This window comes from Dromaius novaehollandiae, chromosome Z (genome assembly GCF_036370855.1).
Source record: "Dromaius novaehollandiae isolate bDroNov1 chromosome Z, bDroNov1.hap1, whole genome shotgun sequence".
Lineage (NCBI taxonomy): Eukaryota > Metazoa > Chordata > Aves > Casuariiformes > Dromaiidae > Dromaius > Dromaius novaehollandiae.
Window position 1 is genome coordinate 31,910,710 of NC_088132.1, and position 22,664 is coordinate 31,933,373.

Genomic DNA, 22,664 nt, shown 5'->3' on the forward strand with positions numbered 1-22,664 from the left:
TATCTTTCCACTGTTCCTTTTTTTGTGTTACGTACAAAGTATAATCCATGAGCCTGCTCTTAACGTTCTTTGGCAGCTGTAATCGTCATCCACGTGATTAATGTTATGTGCATGTTTAAAGCTATAGCAATTCGGATGTTAAGAGGCTATTTGTTTTCTTTGTCTATTGCAGTCCCTAGCAGAGCTTTGGAATAATGGAAGGTTAGATTAGCTAATAAAAGTACCTTAAATCAATATATAATGTAGTGTGGATGAAAGAAGAACCCTCAGTTTTTGAGGAGCATGGCAAATATTGTATTACATATATATATATATATATATATATATATATATATATATATATATCTAAAAAATACAACTAGACTGTTTTATTTTGTAGTTACTGAAGGCAATAAGAGTAATACCTAATTTTGCTATACTGTTTCAGTTTCCTCAGTGAAAAAGACATCACAGATCAAAAGATCTGAACCTGAAGGAAAGTTAAAACATAATTGAATCAGAGGTTAAATTAATGACAAAAGGGGAAAATACCTGCCTCTCACAGTTCTTGTTCCAGCATTTTTGTTGCCCAAGAAAAGTAGGTGAATAGGACACTAGTGTGTCATGATGCACTGACCTGTTTAGTAATGTGGTTAGCTGATACTGTAGCTCTTTGCCTGCTTACAAATTCACTGCAATGCTGGGCAGGAACAGAATGACCAGCCAATCAAATTGCGCAGGACCAAAAAGGTCAAAGTAGTATTCTATTATTACGTTCTATTGTAGTTGACATGACAGCGTTAGAAATTAAATTTTTAATGTCTGCCATACCGGACAAAGACCGTGAAGAGCACAGGAAATGACACTTGATTCATCTATCGTCCTGGCAAAGTCTGTAACAAGTATGGATTATAGTATTACCGTTCTTCCTACAATTTCAAAACCTTAAGCTGCTGATCCTCCTTGCTTGTCATATCCCATTTGTTCCAAGGCATGTGTTACACAAGACCACATTTCTGTTCAGTGGTGGTAGCCTGAAGTTCACAGGGATTATGGTTAAATTCCCATTCTAATGACTGTATAGAACTAGAAAGATCCTGTTATATCATCAGTCTAGAGACTATACAATTATTCAAGTGGAGAAAAGAAAATTAATTGATAGGATAGTTATGTATTTTCCATTTTCATTTTCAGGCTCTATTTAAATGCATTCAGATTACCATCAGACTATGACTTGGAATCAGAATAAGAAGCGAGAGCAAGAAAATAGAGATACAATTAAGCAATACTCCCCAGAGCTGTTATTTTGTTCCAGGAGTAGGTGTAGGAGGAATATGTGTAATACCAAGACGTAGTTAGAAAAATTTTGTCAGAATGTTAGCCACCACAAAACTCTATTCTGCTGAAATCAGAGCACTTTGCAAAATCATACCTATTTACCCAGCAAATAAAAAGCAAAAGCTAACAGCATATGAAAAAAATGAAGAATGCTTTCAGAACAAAATACAGTATTTCTAATTTGATCTTTTTGGTTATTGTGTTACCACCAGCAATTAACAGTAATGGCAGGTAAAACAACAAAGGTAAATGATTTAGTTAGAAAACAGTTCTTCCCCTCTTTCCCTCCCCCTGGATTGTTTCAGTCTTATTTGAAATTAAGTGAAATTTTAAAGCTGTGCTCATTAGTAGAATCAACTAGGAAGCAGGTGGGAGAGCTCTAGGAAGAGGTAATTGCATAAAGAACCATCTTGGTCTTGAGGATTTCAATGACATGACTCATGCTTAAACATCCATGAATAAAGAAATGAGCCAGCTAGAGAAATCGGGGATTTGCATAGTCGTCTCATCAGTTTTTTTCAGTTGATGATCAGGATGTAGGCAGGGACAAATGCATCCTGGAAAAAAGACATGGCTGCGGAAGAGAAACAGGCCTCTTCCACAAGTAACATGTAACAACTCTAAAAGTTGTTGGCACCTCATAAAAGAGGAAAAGTGTTTTTGTATGCTGGCTTGGTAATCTGTTGAAGGCAGCTGATCAGTGGAGGAGAATAACAAAAGACCACAGACATGTAAACCAAGTCATCCGGACAGGGAACTAAAATTGGTGCGAGAGTGTTATTCATGACAAGATAAAAGAGAAGGTAGAAAGTGGTGGGTCAGTTACCAAACACATCTGTGCCTATGTACCACTGGAAATAGGACCACTGGAAATAAAAAGGAATAGCTAAATAATGATTTTATTGAAATAGTAAGGTGAAGGGATCTATGGATTGCTAAGTGAACCAGATCTGGTAGATAGAGGCATTTTGAAATGGACACAGTCATTCAAAGCTTAGAGGCTGGTGGGACTTCTTAACTTCCTAGTCTGTAATGGAGAAAGGCTGCCTTCTACAGCAGGTCCATGCATTTGGGCATGCGCTGTCCTGGTGAAGCTTTTGTTACTTTAGGTCGAGAAATACACTGGTGCATGAAGAGGATGGAAGGGACTTCTTTTGGTTTTGATTCAGACCAATCAATAGCCAGAGAAACACTGAGACTGTCAAGAGATAAAGTAGTTGGTTGAGAGTGAACTTCAAAAAAACCCAACACTTTATAGCAAGATGATGAATTTTAGAAAAGAAGATTTCAAGAAAGTCAGAAAATTGGTATGAAAGGCTTAATGGGAAGCTGGTCCAAGCAAAAAAGGAAAAGTGCTATCCTTTAAAGAAATAATACCTTGGGTAGCAGTATGAACAATACCAAAGCTGGGAGAAGACAGGCAATGTGATAAGAGACTGATGTGACTAACTTGTGGACCATTTACCTTACTCAAACTCATTTACCTTAAACACAAAAAGGAAGCATACAAGAAGAGGAAACCAGTTTAGGTTACTAAGGAAACGTATGACAAGATGAGAATATATGAGCAAAATCAGAAAACCTGAGGCATGAAAAGAGATGCAACGAATCAGGAGTACAAAAAAAAAAATCCAATAATTCATTCTATACATACTTTAGTAGTAAGAGGAAGACCAAAGGCAGTATTGGTTTGCTAATCAGTAGAATGTACAAGCTATCAGCAAATGATTGAGAGGAAGCTAGAGTGCTTAATGCATTTTTCTAATTGAGTCCATCTTCACTGAAAAGGTCAGCTAGTCAGATGACTATCATAACTAATACTAGCAAAGCAGGAATAACATTTTAGCCTTGACTAGGGAAATACAGGTGAGAGTACTTTGATTTCATCAGATGGTTCTTTTAAAATCCAAGACAAAGTTCATCAGGCCCAATGATTTGGAAAAATCTAACTTAGATAAAACCTGTTATCTTTGAGAACACAGGGAGGACATGTAAGACCAGGAAAGAGTAAATGTAATACCTACTTTAAAAAGAAGAAAAGGAAGATTGTGATTTACAGAGTAGTTGATTTCAGATTCCAGACAAAATACACAACTGACTTTAAATAAAGGATTTATAAGCAACAGGAATAAGTAATTTTATGTCACTTTCTTCTGGTATAACAGGCTTACATACAAAGATGTCCTATTTCTTGACTTTGGGAAGGCTTTTGATGTTGCCTCATATGGTGTTCTCCAGAGGTGACAGTATAATACGATGGGTTGAAAACCTGGCTAGAAAATCATACCAGAAAGTGGTTATTAATGATCCCTTGTTAAAAGGGAAGGATGTATTAACTTGAGTTCTGTGGGGTCCTTGTCTCTTACTATCAGTATTTTAATGAATGACTTGGATGACGGCAGAGAGAGATTATTCATATTAAATTTATAGACAACATTTACCAGAAAGAACTGAGATATGCTGGATGGTAGGCACGTAAATCAGAATGATTCTGGAAAAGTTCATGTATGGCCTGAAAGAAATAGATGCTGTTCCTTAAGGTCTGTGGTAGTACACTTAAGCAGGGAGAATAACCAGGGGTGTGGTTATGCTGACTTAAATTATTCACTTTATAGGGGCAAAATGGAAGCCTGCCTCCTGCCTGGGCAGTGTCACAGCAGGAGTGGAAGGCAAGGGCACACTCAGTCCTAAATTCTTCATGCCTGTGGATCATATGTTATATCAAGCTTTACAGTAATATGGCACAGATTCTACTGAACTGCATTTCTTGATAGTTACTGCTGTTTAAAAATGTGAAAGGTATAGGTGTGGAACAAGAAAGCCCTGTTGATTCAGCTCCATTAAAACTGTGCAGTGGTGACATACAACTTATGGAGATGTTGCTGAGAAAGCTCCTGTTTTACTGTGGAGTTTCCTCTTCTGTTGTCAGCCAAACCTACCAATAGCAATAACTTCAAAGAACTTAGTAAGTGTGTCTGCCTCACACATTGATTTTTTTTTTTACCTTGAACTTGGGAACTGTCATATCCCAGCTATACACATGGATAGGAGAAATGGAAGTGCTCAAGAGCTCACCATGTTTCCCTAAAGAAAGCTCGATGGAAGCCGTGGACAAGCATAAGCACCTCTTTGTTACGGGACTAGAAATCTTTAGGAAAAACTAGAGCTGTCATCACAACCTGCGTCTCTCCACAGCAAGTGCTACCAGGCCAACTCGGATACAAGCCCAGATTCTCTGCTCAGTGATGAAAACTTAATCTCCCCAGAAAAGTGCTTTCTCCTAGCAGGTGTCTTGTCAGTACGAGAAAGGGGGCAGGATTAATCAATCATGGAGGGGAAAGGAGGCACAATAGAAAGTGGAGCAAGAAAAAGCAACTAAGACGACAGAACAAAAAGATACAGGTCTTGTCACTGGTCCCAAAGACCACAGTTCTTAAGCTGTGTGGTCACTGAGACAGTGACTTGCTTAGATTTGTCTAGAAAAAGCAACTAAGACGACAGAACAAAAAGATACAGGTCTTGTCACTGGTCCCAAAGACCACAGTTCTTAAGCTGTGTGGTCACTGAGACAGTGACTTGCTTAGATTTGTCTAGAAACTATCTCCTGCATTGTGCTTGCTTAAGAAGTGAGTTATTTCATCAAAAAAGATATTTTGGTTAGTCTGACACTCTCCACCTTTGATTAAAAAAAATTTTTAACCATTTTTCATTTTTCTCTATGTCCTTCATTACTGTCTTCTCCAAAACTTGTTCTCAGACCTTGCATAGAGCTGAGCTGAAACAAAGGTCTGTAGTTTTCTACTCCTCATTTTTTCTGGGTTCGTGACTAAATACTGTGTTTGCTATTTTTCGCTGCTTGGATATCAACTCCAGAGCAGAGAGATTCATAGCTATTATTCTTGTAATATAACAGGGTAATTTTTTCAACAATCAGTATTTTGGAATGATGGTTATCTGCTCCTCTCTCTACTTCCGCATTCCCTGAAGAGTGAGTTCCATCTCAGCTGTGGACATTTTTTTCCCCACACTTTCTAATATGCGAATCATTACTGTCCTGTCCTACCTTCCTAATGAAAATTAAGGTTAATTATCGAGCTTGTATTTACCCATATGTCAGTGTGGAGTGGTTCTACTTTTTCTGCTTTTTTTTTGCGCTTGCCTGCATGAAGAGTCTTGCAATTTAAAAAAAAAAAAAATTGTTCTCAGCAAGATCTAGCTGGAATGACCTTTTGTCTGTGTGCAGTTTCCTTACTGCCAACCACTTTCTTCATTTATTTTACAGCCTCTATTTATTCTTGCTATTCTGTTCAAAGCGGTGGTTCACCTAGGTAGGCCTGCGTTGCATACCAGCCAGTCCCCTCCCTTTTCTTAGGAGACAGGGTCCAATGCTGCTGCTTTACATTCAGATCTCTTGAACTGTTCAGTTCAGTCATTCTCACAGAATGATTTCCTTAATTTATCAAAATTGTATCTTATTTAGTATAGTTATTATAACATGAATAACTAAACTTTACATATAGTTAGTTCTGCATTTGTCTGTCTTGCTATTTAAAATGATACGAATGATCAAGATGTCTTGATCTGAGAGCATTTTTCAAGCAATGTTATTGTGAGGTCCTTGCTTATTACCAAAATATGTCCAAAATAGTATTCCAGTGACTATTTGGTGAAGAAGTTTAACAGCCATCATTCCTGAGAACACTGAAGCCTTGTGCTGTTGACAGTATTTGTAGTGCATAAAAGTTCCTCGATTACTTGATTCTGTCAGCAATTTGTGGAGCTCAGAATTGCTATCCTAATCGAAGTCTAGGAGAATGAAAGTGATGGGAGATACCATTATTCTGTAAGTACATTAAAGTAGTAATTTGTGGTAAGGGTATATAGCCCAGGCATTAGAAGTTTTCTAACCATCAGAGAAGTGAAGTTCTCGAATGGCTTTTAAAATAGAGTAATGGAGACCTTAAATTGTCCCAAGATTAAGATGATAAATTCATGGAAGAAACCATAGGAGGAGATGATTCTAGGACTAGACCTAAAATTTGAGACAGGATGATTTGTGTATTTGACTTTGGCCAAATTTAATTTATTTGGAGATACTGGAAAGTCTCTTAAAATGCTCACAAAGGTCTGAAAGTGTCCCTGATCACAGTCTATGGTTACTTGCATGGAACGGACATTTCATTTTAGAATATTAATCTATTCTCTTAAAAAAAAAATTATTAGGAGTAAATATGGATAAAGTTAATTATGAAAATAGTAAGATTTTAATCTCTGATTTGTTGCAGCAGTTCTCTTTTGTAAGATGCTGTGGCCATTTCCTCTGTTAAATAATTTTTTTCCTACTCTTCCAAATTAGACCATATACTAAAATAATTCAAGGAAGTACTAAACCGTTTTACACAACGTGTGTCTACAGGCATAGTGATCTCAATGTGAAGTGAAAAATCTTATAGGAACTTCATACTGACCTTGTGCCTATATGAATCTAATAGAAATAAATTAGTTTTTTTGTAAGTCTGAGCCTAGAACGTGACTTAACTACAGGAGAAAAAGCAATTAAATAGGAAAAAGGGATTCAGGAGCAAAAGGCTAATGAGTGTTCAGATAAAGTGTTTTTCCAACTTCAGCTATCTAGAGTAAATAAAATGTTTTAAATTTAGACTCCTTTATTGACTCTTTTTCTCCAATGATAATTTAAACGGAAAAAAACTACCCCAGCAAGTGAAGGTGGAAACTATAGGAGAAAGATGGCTCATAGGAAAAAAAAACTAGAGAGAGAGAATTCAGCTGTAAAATTGCAATAAAGCCAAGAAAAAAAACAGGATCAGTTACAGAGGTGGGAAAATGGGAAGAGATTAGTTGCAGGAAGAAATTTTAATAGCAAAGGTTATGATATTTTAAGCATATAAGTGTCTCTATAAAGCTGTAAAAAAAAAGCTTAACTTCTAAGTGGATAGGATCTTTTAAAATGAATTACAGTTATAACAAAGTTCTGTTTAAAATAATTATTTCTAAAGTTACCATTCCATGGAAAATTACTAGGATTTTTTTTCTCATCTAGTTAAACTAATTGTGAATGTGACCTACATTAGTATAGATTCATTATAAAGGGTTAAGAATAAAACTGTGTGACTCTGTTTACCCTGGCTTTTTCTTCCTGATGAAAAATATCTTTTTTTGTATATTAAAGAGGGTTTTATGGTCTCAGTGTTTTCTGAGCACCACAGCTGTAATGCAAAAATTTCATATCAATTTATCATAGTTTTCTCTTATTGCCATGCTGAGACCATTCAGCATTCATTGCTTTCACATCAATCTTCCTCTCCTTCCTCTCTCCTTTCCCCCAAGTAATGTAAGTATACATCCATCTTACAATAATAATAATCCATTCAGGTTTGAGTTTTATCCATTATGTTAGTAAGAAAAAGCCGTTCATTTAAAAACAAGCTTTGTGAAAGAGAAAAGTAAACCACCAGTGTGTTAGAGAACCACTGAGATGTCTTCAAAAAGAAAAACAATGAAAAAACAAAAAAACAACAAGGGACCTACATTGAATTAAATGGGAGCTATGGAGAAGCAGTGCTTTTGCCTGCTTTGCTCTTCAGCGGACAGCAATTGTCACTTATTTCTGCTTGTCTGAAGTTGTGAAGTAGAGTTGAAAAGCAAAACAACAGATTTAATTTCTTTTCCTCAGGAACTGCAATGGTTCTTGTTTTGTTTTTAAAGCTTTTTTTCATTCAGTGCCCATAAATATGAAAGGGAGAGGGTCTTCATACAGGTGGATGTTAAAAGTAAAGAAAATGTAAATGTCGGTACCAGATGTGGATTTATAAAAACAAACTGAAATTGCTGTTGCACAAGCAAGTCATATTAACAGTTATTACTGTAGGGTCTCATTTGTGCTTTGTGTGTTCAAAGGGAAGATTTCTTACTTGAATAGATCTGCTGCCTTGATAAAGCATCAACATTTGTTAGATGGTGAGATTAGACTCCTAACAACTTGCAGATGACATTCAGTTGTAGCAAACCCTCATCGTCTGTTGACAGTTTGTCTAGTAAGTGTGTACAATGCTGACATTTAGACAAGAAAATGTCTGAAAAGTATAGTCTTAGAGAGCATAGCTGCAGCTAATCTTAAATTTCCGAGGCTTGGTTTATTTTGGTGGGAACTTTGTGTGTCCATTTAGCTTCTTTGTAGCTTGTTTGTAAACTTTCACAAGCAGAAAGATTATACTCTACCCACTCCCTCAAAAATATCAAAAAATTTGGTGTGTAAGTTAATTCTAAAACTGAATTTTCAGAAGAATGGAATGAATTATTCATATGAAATGATTTGCCTCATTTTCAGTTTGCAAACTGTATTTGCAAAGACATTATTTTAATAATTTATTCACTGTTCATCTTTGCTCTCAGTGTAACTTCTGCAAATAAATTTCTTGTAAATAATTCATTCTAAACCTTTTAGATGTACGAAATTTGAGCCATTTTGATTAGAAAGATTACTCCCGTGTTCAGTTTCTGTTTCCCGATTGGATGGCTATGGCTCAAGAGTCTGCTTTCTGCTTGAAGTCATGCATATGGCTTTAGAATTTCATGAATTTCATGAGTGTGTAAAATTTGCTTGAAATCCATTGTTTTGGAATATATTTCTGCTAATAACTTTTTTGCTTGCACTTTTGAGTAGAAGAAGAGTCTGCAGATAAATCAGGTTCACTTAAAAATTCTGACTAATTAGCAGAAATATTTTTCCAAAATTTACTCTGACATTTATCTTCAGCAAATGTCCTCCACTTAAAAAAAAATGAAATGATAAATACGAGGAAGGAGGATACACTTTTACCCAATTTTCAAACCTTTAATTATTTAATGAGAAATTTTAGCCATTTCTATTACTGTCTAACCTTAAAACTTAGGGGGGAAGAAACTACAGGTTTCTCAACAAACTTTTCAAATTTCTCTCCAATTTCTATGGAATTCCTACTATTCAAATACTTCTGTGCCAAACATCTACGTATCTGTCTAAGGAATCGGCAAGCTACTTCATGACTGAGTACTGTTTTCAGAAGAAAAAGCAAGTTAAAACCGATGCTATTTAATATGTGATTAGTGGCTGTGTAATCCCTGAAACATTTTCTTCAATTCAGTATAACCTACTTTAAGAAAAATTACTTGAAAGGAAACATCATGAAGAATCTGCTTTTCTAGGCCTGAGGCATCAAAGGGGATTCCTAGACTGTGCGATGCTGCCATAATGTTTTGGGCAGCCGTGGGGTAGGAATGTCACGACTAAAGGCCTGGGAATTACCTGCCCGGTGACTGAAATGGGACTGACATTGCTTGAGAAGCGGACAGACTGACTGCATGGTGGCCACAAGGTATGCCACTCCCAAATAGCACAGCTGAGGAAAACAAGGCAAAACGCTTGTGTTAACGAAAATGCAAATTGTAGCTAACAACTGCACAAATTTTTAATTTGCCTTGAAGGTTTAGGCTTTCATTGTAACTGAATGTATAGTTGCCATTGTTTGTTATGGAATGAAGGAAGAGAATTTTGACTATTTCTGACTATAATAATTGCACGCAAGTAACAGCAATCAAGCGTAGATGCGTATCTTCTGTTTGAGTGACTGTGATATGGGCTGGATGGGGCTGGAATGATATCTGAGATAGTGGCTGGCAAAGATACTACTGTTTTAAAAAGTTTAATTTGCATGTCTGGTTGTGGTTCTAGGAGCTGTTTGGTAAGCATGTAATGGTGAGAAAGTGATAACATGAGTCTCATTTTACTTTTTTAACATATGGGAACTGGGCAGCAAATTAACTAGCACAGTAGCATGTGATTGAGGCTCTAAGGATCCCACTACAAATGGACTGACAATGATAATTGGGCAGCAGTAATCCAATACAACATCTCTGGAAAGAAATAAAACACCAAAAAAAAAAAAAGAAAATGGGGTAGCTGGAAATGAACCAAACACTTCTGAACCATTGTGTTTATGGCTGCAAATTAATTTGAGTAACCGCTATCTCATCCTTCCAAAAATGTGTGGTATCAAACCTTCATGTGGGTCATTTGGGAAGTTTTTCTCAGTGGATGTTCACTGTCATCTTTAAACATAAGCCAAAATAAAAACCACATATAAATGTTGGGGCTATCCCGAAGGCTGAAAGACTCCAGAATTGTGTGCATCGGTGCTGTGCTTGTGCCCCTTCTGTTGCACTGGGCTGTGGTCATCTGGTGCTCCACAATATGCAATTAACCTTTCAGTGCTGGAGACCAGATAAAAGTAGGAGGAACGAGTAACCTGTGAGGAAAGTTAGTACTATTGTTTCCATCTTTGTGGCTAATATCTGTGGTCCAGGAAATGGTTTAGACCACATTAAGATAATGTTAAAGGAGACTATATATAGTTATGTATCAGCAAAATGTAACCAGGTTTTTCAAGTCCTCTAAGCTGAAAAATGGCTCATCTCTTACTAAATGCCTCTTAGAACTACTGGAGATTCCATCTCTAGGTAAGGGGTTAAAAAAAAATGATTTTTTTCCATTTCTGTGGAGAAACTTTGTGTACTTTTTGGTGCAAACCAGCTTAGCTGCAAAGCACTGACTTGTCTCAGGAAATGTGTTTGTGTTCTCGAGTGTTCGTCTGTTAGTGACCTATTGATTGCTTACATGCATATGCTATGGGACACTATTGTAATACTGATTTCTTAGATTTTGAAGTCCTCTTAAAATATACATGATGTAAGCTTGTCATCTGTAGTTGGAAACTGTTGTCTTTTGCAATAGTTACCAACTGTTGGCTAGACACAAAAAAAAGTCTCTATTCAGTAACTGGACTACCTTGCAATCTATCCCAAGCATCGCTAGGGATGAAACTCAGCCTGGCAACAGATGCTGAAGAGAAGCATATGCTAGGATTTGATGACCTGCATTTAAACAGTTTTTATTACTTTCCACCATTAATACTTACTGTGTTCTTATTTTTATTCTTTATTAAGGTGTAAAGAATAAAGGGTCTCAATCTCCTCTTACACAGCAGTAATTCACATGGCATATCGGAGAGGTCAGTGGAGTTATGCTAGCATCAGTAATTATAAACGTGGCATGAAAAAAATGTTATGTTTTGTTCCCATAGCTTGCAAATACTGGATCTGTGTTGTTGAGGAGGGATTGAAAGGAAGATTCAAATGCAAACCAGAAACTGTCAGAAACACAAACATGTACATGTCTGTGTCTGTGGAGAAGAGACGAGAAGAAAAGGGGAAGCCTCAGTTTTATAGACTTATTTAATGGCAGCTGCCAAGGCATTGATCTGCAGGTGCTAGCAGCAATTTACAGGTATTTTGCTTTCCATGTTTCATTACATAGAAAATGCTGGGTGGTTGGAGAATGACATAACTAGCAATATTCTAGAGAAAAATGAGCAGCTGCTGTAGTAGAAGTACTGGATTTAATAGATCAAATCTTCAGCTATTCCTGATTATTTTGTTCATCTGTGTTTTTGACATTTGAGCTAATATTGTCACGGCAGGCTTGAAGAAAGCACTTGAAGCTCTTGTCTGTAATTACAACGGGACAGAATCAGATCAAGCTGAATCAGTGATTTGCCAGTGGAAGTATGTTATTTTCAGATAAAATGTTGCAGTACCTTTTATGAAATGCTTGCATAGGAAATGTAAGTTGCAAATGATGAGAGAATAGTGTCTAAAAATGCTGAAATTCTCCATATAGGACAGATAACAGGCCTTTCTACCTTGATGTGAAGTTCTTGACAAATGGGAACACTGAAGCACTGTACAGAAAATGAAACCAATACTTCTGCTTGACTCTGTATGCAATCCTAACCTTAACTGGAGGTCTAGTCAAAGGATAGGTAACCCCTCACGTGACCCCTGAGGCAGCCAACCTGCAGCATAATCCGTCGGGCCCGGGGCCTAACCTAAGTTTATTAGCCCCTGTCCATCTGAGTCCAACCCCTTCTGTCCTTACCTGTGGAAATACCCAGGTGGCCTACTTTGGTACTTCTCCTAGGCTTTGTTCCCAGAAAATCAGCTCCTGACAGCTCTAAACTTAGCATTCATTTTAGTTCAGCAAGAAATGTCCCCAGTATAAACACAGGCATCTGGATGAACTCATGGCATCTTGGAACCCTTGTGCCCACTGACTTAGTCGGTCCTGTGCCAGGACCGCTGTAACCTCAGCGCTGTCCCACACTGTGGCTGTGTTGCGCGACCGCACTCAACGTGGTATAAATGTAGCCCAGGCATTCTGGTGGCACTGCTGCTCCTTTCAGCCTTGTCAGGATTCAGCCTTAATGCTACTGGCCTTTCCTAGCTAAACAATAGCTTCCTTAGTGATCCCATCAAGTATGCCTGTAGATGTGTAGCTTCACCCTAGGAGCCTCTTTCACCCCCTTTCTTCCCCCTGCAAATGTAAACAGGGAGCCTGTCTTGGCTAGGGTTTTACTCTCAGCAGTCTTCAACTAATGCTCCCTTTTAGATTCAGTACTAATCTCTGTCTCAGTGTCTGCTAGCCCTCATGGTATTCTTGGCTCTAACCTCAGTCAAAGCTTTGTGTGACAGCCCCATTTCTAAACATAGCCACTTGATTCCCAACCCTAAACCACACATGCTGTCCCTTTCAAATTCAATGCAGACTCTTAAGTCATTCTCCCTATGTAATCTCAGCCTATTCCTAAATTTCATCCAAAGACTCTGTGAGTCCTATTTTTAAAAATAACCATTTGGTGCTCCCCAACCCACTGCTGCTGTCCTTTCTGGTTGCAATCCTAAACCTGTTTCTGAATTCCAATACTATAAATTTCATCCGTACACATATGGAAACCCAGAAGAGATTAAAATTTGCTAAAAACTGTAATGTGCATCAAAGCAGGGCTAATAATGTTTGGTGTTAAAGAAGCAGACAAATGTGAACAGTAACTTCATAATCTGAAATCCCTTTGTGACAATAACAGTAGTTACTATTTTTTTTTCTTGGTTTTAAATTGCAAGCCTAAACACACAGGGAAGTCCTAAAATCAATTTTCAATTTATAGTACACAAATTGCAAGATATTTCACATTTGTATTGAAGCCATCTGTTCTTCAAGGATAATTTTTAAGTGATTTTAGTTTCATCTGCTTTTGCTTTAAAAAGAGTCTATAAACAGTATCCCCGTTAGATATACTTTTAAAATAAGAAAAATTCAGTAAGCCTTTACAAAATAACTGAGTCATGTTTATTGTGAAATATTATGTTTTCTTCAGTGAATTTGAGGCTTGAAACTTATGTTAGTAGGAATATATATTACTGTGTTATATAGCAATAGGTGACAATCCTGGATTTCAGGTAATTAGTAATGATCTCATGAGGACTTTATGGATTTTCTTATAATCATGATTATGAATAATCTTTCTTTTTGGTTGATATATAATACATGTTAACTTCAGGGTGCATTTACTGAGTCATTTAACATCTCATGGATAAATCATGACTATCCATTAATTAAATGGAAAACACGTGGGTACAAATTAAGTCTTTAATGTGGAAGAAACCTTGTTAGGAACATATACTTTACTTACTGAGTAGAGGATCCTTGTTACCTCAGCTAGAGGAAAGGATTTGAAAATTGGAGAGAAGTCTCTGTAATATGATCCTTTCCTTTTTGGGTTAAGAGAACATTGTACGGCATTCGGAAGAAAATTGCCTCTCACTGCTCTGCTCTACAGAGGCAGTCAATCTTGCACTGCTCATTAAAAGGGAATTAGATTTACAGTAAATGCCTATCTTCAACTCCAAAGAGTCTTAAAATTTGCATCTTGGATACTATGAATTGTTCTGGGTCCACCAGTGTTGTGGATTTATCTTGAGTGTTGCAGGCTGTTGCTTCCTGATCCAATAGAGGAACTTAAAGCTTTAAGTCTTTTCTTTATTATGTGTATTGAGATATTTATTGTTTGCATTTAGATGGGAGTAACCAAGGTCATGGTCCCATAATACTAGTGAGCAAGTGGACTGAAGGGTGTATAATCTGGATAAATAATGGAGTATTGTAGAAAAAGCATATAGATGCAGACTAAATGATTTCTTTAAAGGCATAGGAGACTTTTGACTGACCCCTGAGTTGAGTCCAAACTCTTGAATCCTAGCCCTGTGTCGCGACGCCTAGATCATTCTGTTTCTCTCTTTAATTCTAGCAGAAACCTTTTCAGTTATTAAACAGTTCGAATCAGATATGTGGGGCAAATAGAAATGAAAAAGTGAGACTCAGTGACAATATTTTGAATGCTATTAAGCCCTAAACTTGCTGAAAAAGCATTGCTACCACTAGTTGAAATCTTATTTTTCTGTATGAAAGCATTGATTATTCTTATCTCAGCCATGTGTCTTGAATAAGAGCTTCTAGCACTTATAATCAGACACCTGTGTCTTCAAGATATGTAAAGCTGATGAATCTTCAGGCATGGTGTTTGAGTTAGAGCTTTCTCTAGCACTCATATAACCAAGTATCAAGGGAAGATAGACTTTTTTTCTCCAGTTTTCTGGTGAGGCTAGTTTTTCTACTGATTTTCTATTCAATATGAAAAAAGCAACAGCTACAAATTCTTAAGATTTAAGAAGTCACTTTGTTATTGATTATGCTGCATAAAGTATATAACTCATTACAATAAGGGATAAGCCTGAAAAAGCGACAAAGAAATATAATGTGGAGTAGTTGTACCATTTCACTTGAAAACTGATTTCTGGGGCTGTTGAATTTCATTTTACTTTATATAAATTCCACAGATCTAAAAACTTTAATTTAGCTGCCTAGAGGCAATAATATTTAATGCAATTATCCTACAAGTTTTCTCGCTCTGGTATTCTGAATCTAAATCATCTCTGCAACTTTGTTGTAGGTGGCTTTTTTTTTTTTTTTTTTTTTTTTTTTTTTTGTACCAATACATACAACATAGAAGAAGAAATGTCTCACAATGATAATTACTTAAAGTGAGCCAGGACCAAGTGATTCTTTCTTCTGTGACCTTTTGTGTCTCCTTTCATGGAGGAGTGTTCAGTCCAGTACTTACATAAAGTATAGTTCATATCCAGACTCTACAAGTGATAGAATTACTGTAACGAATCATGTCCAAAGCAATATAGTGCAAGAGTGTAAGTGTACATGAAAGGTCTATGAACAAGTGGTAACATGGGTATGAATATAAAACTGCCTGACTTACTAGCTGTATTGAAGAGGTGGCTTCTGAGTGTGTGTATGGTGTGTTGTTTTGTCTTTTTGTTTTTTGTTTTTTTTAACTAAGCTGTTGGAGTCACTGGCACAGCTGGGAAGTAGTAGGTCATTCCAGAGAACTGGTGCAGCAGCAAGCACAAGCATACCACTTGATCAATATGTAACAGGTGAGAGAGAGTACAGGAGCTCTGAAATGGCATAAAGTCAGCAGAGTGGAAGAAAATAAGATTTTGAATTAGGAGAGATTTCTGCCATATGCTAGCAGAAATAATACGGAGCTGCTGTTTGATGATGTGGTTGCATTTACCTGAGCTTCTGGTGCAACACAGTTAAAAGGCTGTCTGGTTAGAGGTAATTCTAGGACAATGGGAAAAAACTTGTGAAAAGACAGGAACGTGAGTTCTAATTCTAAAAGGGGTGAAAAGAAACAAAATCGTGAAAGTTGTTTGTATTAACAACAACAACAAAAAAATGCAGGCCAGAGTAGTCTGAGATGCGAATAGACATCCAGGGGAAAATGTGATTCTTCCCCCCCCTCCCCCCCCCCTTCCCCTGAAGGTAAAAGGTGGGTCAGGATGTAGAAGATGGTTGCACAAAGGCCATGCCTGGAGCATCAAGATACACTTGATCAGTTAGAAATAAAGCAAATACCAAGATGCTAAGTGAGATAGAGAAGAAAAACCAAAATTGTCATGTATGCAGTGAGTATTAGACTTGCATTAAATTCTTAATTAATGTATTCAAACTGGAAGGTAGAAAGTAGAAAATCTAAGAACTGACAGCAGTTTAAGGAAACACTTTTGATTTATAAGGAATGTATAGTTACCATCATAAGGTATTAGTAGTTCAGAGTTCACTACTGTTAAAGGGAAGTATCCTTTCTTGCCACTCCTGGCCATGTGTTTCCAAGACCTAGGTGCAGTGATTAGTGATCCAAGATCTACCCTAGTGACTCCTGAGGCCCTTTTACGATTGGGTTAAATGGATTAAATCATCTCAGGGAAGGATCCAGCAAACACCAGAGTTCCTACAAGGTGTGAGCCGTAGTTGGAAGGAGGATGGGAGGAGGATGCAAGGGGAGCGAGAGCTGTCTTTTCTCTATAGTAGCCACAAGTTTTTGGGTGAGCTCAGCTGCTCCTGCCGCAGGGCCTCTACGCTGCAGTGTCACGTTACGGCTGGGGCAGTGTCACGTTACGGCTGGGCAGCTAACAGCTGCGCAAAGAGGCTGTCCTGAAGCGGGCGGTGAGTGACTGCAAACAGGATCGCCCTTTTATGCAGCAATTTAGCTCTAATGTGTTTCTTATTGCCGCTGTGCATGTTACAGTGAGCAATGCATCTTTTTCTGGCTGTGTGCATGTTACAGTGAGCAATGCATCTTTCTCTGGCTGTTATGCCCTATGTCGATTTGTACAGAGGCAATCACACCTGATGGGAACTTTAAATGGGATAAATGTATATTGCTCATTTCTGTTGCTCTATGGCGTGTGGCTAGAATTGTAATGAATGACTTTTGGGTTGACAGTGGAGCTGAGATGACTGCCATCTTCGCCTAAACACGCTGCAGCAGGCATTGTAGAAGGCATGCATGGATCCTTCAAGGGCTGTGGACCTTAGCCTAAATATTAAGCGTATTTTCTGGCAAAGTCTAGAAAAATGTATAATGCTGCAGAGTCATGTCTGGTGGCATGTATGAAGTCATCGACAATCCTCACCCAAGCTCCTCAGCCTATGCAATACAAAGGGTTTTTTGGAATTATATTGACTTGGGGGATACAAAATTTTCTGCCTGTTTCTTTGGTATTTCTTTGCCAACGTAATTCTGTTCAGTTGTGGCATATTGGAAGAGACCTTTGCTATCGTAAGGTATGTCACTGGGGTATGTGGTGAAACTGCTGGTAGAAGAATGCTGTCAGTCAGTATTTGCTGCACCTGCACTTGAGTCTACTGTGCAAGCACAACTTCAACAGAAGGAGAGAGATAGGGGCCCGTGCTGCTTTGTAGTGTTACATGGATTTTGAAGGGTGCTGTACAATGGGGTACGTAGAAGGGTGAGTCATGCAACAGAGGAGTGGCTACTTCTGCTAACAAAGAGTTTTGAAGACTTGAGGTGATAATTTTGTTATCCTTTCTAATTAAACCAGATATGTAATGGCAGATGTAGAAATTTAGTTCAGTTTCTGGAGTTTACTGTACTCATTCAGGTATTTCTTACTGATCTGATGGAAGTGGGTGACTGGAATCCACAGGATCCCTAGGCCTGCCTTATTTCATGTTAAAGCAGTGCTAACTGATCTTCAGTTGTGACTGATTCAGAGGTGACAGGAAAGCAATTTGGATAACAGCAACAAACAAAGATTTTTAGAGCTGAAGGCTTGGTGTGACAGTACCAATTGGGGTCACATGCCCAATATAATTAAATTTTCTACACCCAAAAGCTGTTGTTCCTTTAAGAAAAAAAAAAAAATTGTTGCTTTGAAGAAAAGGTGTATTTTTACTTTTAAAGTCTACTCATTTTTTTCAGTCCTCTTCCTGTCCTTAAGGAGTTTGGATCTGAATTGTTTTCATTATAAGCCTGTTACTGCTTTTCCAGCCTTTCCAGAGAAACAGGGAAAGGGTTTTTTTCAGTCTCACCACAAGCTGGGTTATTCACTTGTGAAATAATGTCTTTAAATGATCAACATTTCCTGGTTCTTGAATTCATACAATTTAATTTGGGATGCTGTTTATGAAACACCGAATGACTATTTTATTCTTGTAGTACAGTAGAGAGCATCAGTAACAGTTTCTAATGTTTCTGTGGGTTTTATGTGGGTTTTCTTTCGATCTCTGTAGGAAAACAATCAAGTCGACACTTTCCTGCCTTAGTTTTAATTGCTAATAAATCACTCTGCTTGCACATCATGCTCTCAAGCACACATCAATTATCCTGTGCTTTCTTCTTCAAGAGATGGCTAGAGGTGCCTCTGCGTTAAAAAAGCAATGTTCTCTTGATCTTTAAGAGTGATTCTGAGGAAAGATGTTCTAATGAATCTGTCAGAGCTGGGCTACCTTGGACCTTCTAGGTATCTGCTGATTCCCCTATAGTGGAAAATATCTTCCTTTTTTTGGGGAAATCTGAAAAAGCAACTAGTATCTTAATTTCTAGTAGAGCCTGGTACAGATTGCGTTGCCTCTGCGGCCCAGGAATGCAGTGATTTTGGAGTAGGTGTATCTTATGTCTTTGCAGGAAGTTTCTGTACTATGTTCCGTGAAAAAGTGGTAAATTCAAAAATAAAATGATGTTCCTGGGATCCTTCCTCCCTTCCCCATATCTTTCTCGAGGGAATCTGCAGAGGCTAGGGCTGCAAACACATTTACAGTTAAAATAAATAAGTACCATCTCAGTCTACTTAGATAGCTAAGGTTATTTGCCAGCTCTTTACCTATAGTGGGAGTGATTATGACTATTAGTTCCTATTATGTTAGAACAGAAATCTCAACCACCCTCGAGTGGGGCAAAGTACAGTCATTGATGAGGGAGAGGATGTGGTCACCCCTTTTAAACTCTGGGCGTATGACTTGGGCTTTTTGCACCTTAGGCGCTCAGGAGAGATGTGTTCTCAGTTGCCTACTGGAGTGCCCATAGATTTATGCACTTAAGCGTTTAAGTTTGATGTTGTTCTCACATTGAATGTATTAAAGATTTTTCTAATGTTTTGTGATAAATATTGCAATATTAAGGGATAATAGGCATAGTGCAATTGACAAAGATGTTACGTGGACAGATGTTATTTTGTTTGTATTGATTTTATTGTTGTAGAGTGCTATGGGTTTCCCTAACAAGTCAGGATTAGGGCATTTGTTTGAAATGTTATCTGTAAGCTCATCTTCTGAGAGATGTTACAGGCAAGATGGTGTGCTTATATTGTACCACTGCTCAAGGGATTGTTACCTGGCACCAATTTCCTACCATTCTTTGCTGAAGTGTTTGATGCTGTGTAGAGATTTTTCACTGCAAGAACCTATATGGCATGGTCCACTATTACCTGAAGTGAATGTCACCTTCAGTGGGTGCTGTGTTATGGGCCATAAGGGAATCAGACTGGGATACCATAAAGATACAGGAGTGCAAGTTAGTACCCTGAATTTCTGTAGCTAACTTTTGACATGGTATTGCTAGTAATAATGCACAGAGCTAAGGAAACAAATGATAATGGTCCCAAGCCTACACTCATTTTTTTGAACTGTAACCTACATGAACAATTCTGGAAATACACAGTTTGTCAGGCAGTTGTGAACAGACTTACTGATAAGAAAGGGATGGCAGGACTTTGGAGTTTTGGATTTCTGGCTGGATTCTGGTGGAAGTAGGTTTGGACAGTCAGACTTTCTCCTAAAGCATCCTGGCTTTCAATTTCAGTCTTCCCGACTCTGGCTTTTTGTTCCAGTCTTTGTTTGGTAAATACTTCTCTTATTCCTGTAGTCCTTCAGTGTTTCAATCCTATTATTCTTGATGGGCCAACCAGTCATTTTTCACCCATCTGATCACCTCAGATTTTCTCTACTCTCCTCAGGTGATGGGTTTTAATGCTGACTCATCATCCTACAATGTCCTCATTCCTACCCAGATCGCACTCTGATTTTCTTCCTGAGGCTTCTCATCCAATTTTATGCATTGGCTCCCTCTACTCATACCATTCTAGGTTCACCCTGCAGTCTTTTTGCACAGCCAGCCCTTCTTCTCCTGGTACACCTGGCTACTCATTCTGGCTGCTCTTTCTGATCCTTGTCTTTTCACCTCCTTGTCTGCTGTCACGGTAGTTCTCTCTCACCTTGCAGGTCCAAGTTTGCCTTGGTTTCTCATGTCAGTTTGTTTCGTACCTGCTGACTTTCTTACTCCCCTTATGCCCCTCTTGATCCCTGGTGTGGTTTCTTTCCCTGGTCCTAGCTCCAGCATGCATGTACCAAGCCCAGCTTCTTTTTCTTCTTGTTGCCCGGACTTCTTGCTCCAGTCTGCTGCTATTCTAAGCTTTGAGGAATCAGCCTCTGAATGCTTCCTGCATTCAAATCATTAAGTTTCTCTTTCTGTAGGGTTTGAACTCTGGAGGAGACCACTGACCAGTCATTTTATCTTAGTTCATGTGATTGGAGGGGAAGTCTTGGACCTGCACAGTGTGGATCATGCCTGCTGCACACTGAGTCTCCTGGCTCACTGCTGAGCAACTGGGAAATATGCCTCTAAATTGATTGTATGCTAATAAATTTTTTAAAGGAACGGGGGTAGAGACCGCTCTAACACAAAGACTGTCTGAGAGCCATACTCCAGCATAAAAAGCCTTTGGAGTTTTCAGTTTAAGTTTTTGACTACTTTTCCTTAGCTGTACTCTAGAAAATGGCCAAAGCATTTTGGCTGGACTATGGAAAATAACATCCACAGGTGAATATATGGTATGAAAGGTGTTATAATTAGTCTGACAAAGTTATAAGCTACCAAAAATAGATTCATTAGTGGGAAGTGCTGGGAATTGTTCATGACAGGCTAAACTCTCCAATAATTGCGAATTCAGTGTTATCTACCATTATAAATGGATTAAAGCTGCCCCACCTAATATTTTCCTTTGTCAGGGCCTGCTGTAGACTAATTTTTATCAATAAACCTGTTGTTGTGAAATGAGGTACTCTTTATTTTTTGCACAGATGACTGCTTATGCATACATGGTAGTAAAGCTGGAACCATAATTGGTTGTGGTTTTGCAATAATTTTCTTATTTATATACTTTATCTAAATAACAGTTGTTGACAGCTGAATTACTCATTCTGAACTCATCAAAACCTGATACCTTTTGTTGCCAGCTCCTGCTCTAAGGCAAAGTGAGAACAGCATGTCGGTTGAAGCAATGGGAGTCTGATGGCAGAGCAGGAGGGCAGGGAGCAGCATTTGCTGAAGTGGCCAGCAGCTAGACAGTAAAATCCCTCGTTTTACTGTCAGCTTGGGCTCTTATTATTTATATCTCCCTGTGGAGCCTGGAAATAGCTATTGCAGAAAATGCCACTAAACTTTTTCCGAGGGAAGATTTCATTATCAGATATCAGCTTTTCTAATTCATTTTTTTTTTTTAGTCGCTTCCTGCTTCACTTGTACTCCATGTTGTTGTATGGTGTTTGCTGTCTTCTCCACATAAAGTGGCAGCCTTTTCAAGCCCTGCATGTCCTTCTAAAATAGGATGACATTAAATTTCCTGTGATGAGTATCAATCTGAGCTGCATTCCAGTACAAGTATTTAAGATCTTCATTCTAGGCCTTTTAGACTAAGGCTTCTTTCTCTAGATGCTTAAGTATGGATTGATGCACTAAATTTTAGGCCTTTGTGCTTACTTATTTTAAGTGGCTGAAGGCTATAAGGTTAGATTAAGAATGTCAAATAATTAGTTATATCATTTTTGCTTTAATATTAATGCAAAGCATTCATGGACCTATTAATGCTTTTGTTGAAGTTGTTTGGACGCTCTGCTAGTAACTTCACAGACCACAGCTTAAAAGATCAGTTCATTCGAGTGCCTGGATATTCACCATGAACATGTAATCTGTGGACAGCACAGTCAGCAATTGTCCCATCACCAGATGTAAAAGAAGCCATGCTGTGGAAGGCAACCTAAATATTCACAGAATTTTGTTTGAGATTCAGTTGAATAAAAGATCCTATGAAATGGTCAGATACTAAGCAGTCTGGCTTTGCACTTCCAGAATTTAAAAAATATTAAAAAAAAAAAAAAAAAAAAAGGAGAACCAATTTAAGACCACTTCTTTTCTCTCTCTAAATCCACTGCCTTTCCCCCCTGACTTACAGAGAAAGAACAGGAGGAAAAAAAAACCTCTTGAACTGATAGAATGAATATCAAGTTTCAGGCTGAAGTTAATTTGTTACTCTGCTTTCATTCATTCATCTTTCGAGGCACTTTAAGTCAGTCCACAGCTTGTAAACAAGAGAAGTATGTTGAATACTGATGGAGACAAATAAGAATTGATTGGTTAAGAAAGGCAGCAAGATTGTTCATATTTAGAGTGAGCTATGGACCTACTCGCTCTTCAGTTCATTGAAATCTTAATTTAAAGAAATGATTTACTTGGTGCTAT

At 37.9% G+C, this 22,664-nt stretch overlaps 1 long non-coding RNA gene across 2 annotated transcripts in view; it reads left to right on the plus strand.

The window, feature by feature from the left end:
* LOC135324687 (uncharacterized) overlaps positions 1–22,664 on the plus strand; it is a 97,749-nt gene that overhangs the window by 53,368 nt on the left and 21,717 nt on the right. The gene's annotated exons all lie outside the window — the stretch shown is intronic.